We start from the raw sequence: 2,543 nt of genomic DNA on the forward strand, positions 1-2,543 counted from the left end.
CGAATCTGAACGTGCCTCTCTCTTGTTTTCCAATGTCTAAGGTCCCCACTGCCTGCTGCAGAGAAAACACACTCCTTTGCTGAGCCCACAATTCTCCACTTCACTTGACCCCTGCCCACCTCTCCAACCTACTGGCTTACTTCCTAGTCCTACTGGAGGCTGCGATCACACTGAGGAACTCACAATTCCAAACATACGAGAGGCTCTCTCTTAACACGGCACTTAGACACATGCTGTTCCACCTTCCCTCATGCTGTTCCACCTCCCCCCAGACTATCTTTCAGCCTTCTGTCAGCAGTGAAACTTATAAATTTTTAAAAATAATTTCAATGGAGTTTTCTCTTCTTCAAATAAACATGTCTGCCCTCATCCTTTAGGTAATGTGACTCTCTTTTGGCTGAAAGAAACCGGTGTTATCATTACTATGTCCATATAACCCCATCTGTTCTCCACTGGGTTCTCACCCCTGGACTCTGAGCTTCTGGAAGCAGGTGGAGCCTGATTTGTCTCTGGGACTCCAATTTCCGTCCACAGATGCAGCTCATGGGAGGATCCAAGGATCGTGAATCAGATGAACAAGTGATATTCTTACTCTCTGCAGACCTGGAAAGCTGGCAGAGCCATTCCAACATGAAACATCTGTAGAGTCACAGGCCTTGTTAGTCTCATCTCCACGGGGACACATATCAACACATCATCTTTCATACCATAAATACACAGTTGCTCCTCTAGATCTGTGGGGTTTACAGGTGTTTATTAAACCAACTATAAATCAAAAATATTCAGAGAAAATATACAAAGTTTCAAAAGCAAAACTATGTTGAATGGACACAAATGGAGCGGTATGTATGCTGTGTCAGGAATTATAAATAATCTAGAGATGATTTCATGTATACATGAGGGTGTGCATGGGTTATATGCAATTGCTATGCCTTTTGTTTTGTTTTGTTTTGTTTGTTTGTTTGTTTTTCGGAGTCTCACTCTCTCACCCAGGCTGGAGTGCAGTGGCGCGATCTCAGCTCACTGCAACTTCCGCCTCCCAGGTTCAAGTGATTCTCTTGCCTCAGCCTCCCCGGTAGCTAGGATTACAGGCACATGCCACCATGCACAGATAAATTTTTTTCTTTTTATTTTTAGCAGAGACTGGGTTTCACTATGTTGAGCAGGCTGTTCTCGAACTCCTGATCGCATGATCCACCCAACTCAGCCTCCCAAAGTGTTGGGATTACAGGCGCGAGCCACCACGCCCAGCTTCACTGTGCCATTTCATGCAAGAGGCTTGAGCATCTGCAGATTTTGGCATCTGAATGGGGATCCTGGAACGAATCACCCAGGAATAGTGAAGGACAACTGTATATAATTTTTATTTGCCAATTTTAAAAATAAAGCATAAAAGACTGGGTGCGGTGGCTCAAGCCTGTAATCCCAGCACTTTGGGAGGCCGAGATGGGTGGATCACAAGGTCAGGAGATCGAGACCATCCTGGCTAACATGGTGAAACCCCGTCTCTATTTAAAAAATCACAAAAAACTAGCCGGGCGAGGTGGTGGGTGCCTGTAGTCTCAGCTACTCGGGAGGCTGAGGCAGGAGAATGGCATAAACCCGGGAGGCAGAGCTTGCAGTGAGCTGAGATCGGGCCACTGCACTCCAGCCTGGGCCACAGAGCGAGACTCCGTCTCAAAAATAAATAAATAAATAAAGCATAAAAAATGTATAACAACAAGATAAAAAATAAGAAGTATTTTTATAATGTAAGGATAAGTTCAGATTTATTTTTTCCTACTTGTAACCCTGTGGTCCTGTGTTATTTGTTGAGAAAATATTCTATTCCACCTTAAACCACATGGCAGCCTTTGTCAACTATAAAGGAGCTGTGTATCCACGGATGTATTTTAGACACAATTTTCTGCCCAGTGGTTCTCTGTATCCCCTCTCATGAGGATGCTGTACTTTATATAACCTTAGAGAACCCCTTAAAATGTGGTAACCTGAGTCCTCTGTTTGTTGTTATAGGTTATTTAATTTCCTTTTTTTTTTTTTTTTCTTTCTTGAGACAGACTCTTCCTCTGTCACCCAAGCTGGAGTTCAGTGGCACGAGCTCAGCTCACTGCAACCTCCGCCTCCCAGATTCAAGCACTTCTTGTGCCACTGGTTTAGTACAAGAAACTCAAGCAGGAAAATTAGAATGACTTTTTGTCACAATTATTCTGATAATGTTAATAATACTTGTTAGATATTTTGCATATTACACATGAAGAAGAGTTTGAATCTCAGATAAAAACAACAAAAGTACATCAAAAGTCTTTAATGTAACCCGGAATTCAATCATCTTGTGTTCGAAAGACTGGATCTGAGACGTGTTTTGAGCTGGTCATAGTGAATGAAGCAAGGTGGCAATTGTAGTCACAACAATTTCCAGGAAGCCATTTTCTGCTCTTGGCTGGAGGCCCGCTGGGCGTCATGCAAGGTAGAAACAGCCTGCGTATGTCACCCTCCCATGATGTGGTGAGCATGTCAACTGCATGGGCAGGGCGCCACATAAC

This window comes from Theropithecus gelada, chromosome 19, assembly GCF_003255815.1.
Source record: "Theropithecus gelada isolate Dixy chromosome 19, Tgel_1.0, whole genome shotgun sequence".
Taxonomy (NCBI): Eukaryota; Metazoa; Chordata; class Mammalia; order Primates; family Cercopithecidae; genus Theropithecus; species Theropithecus gelada.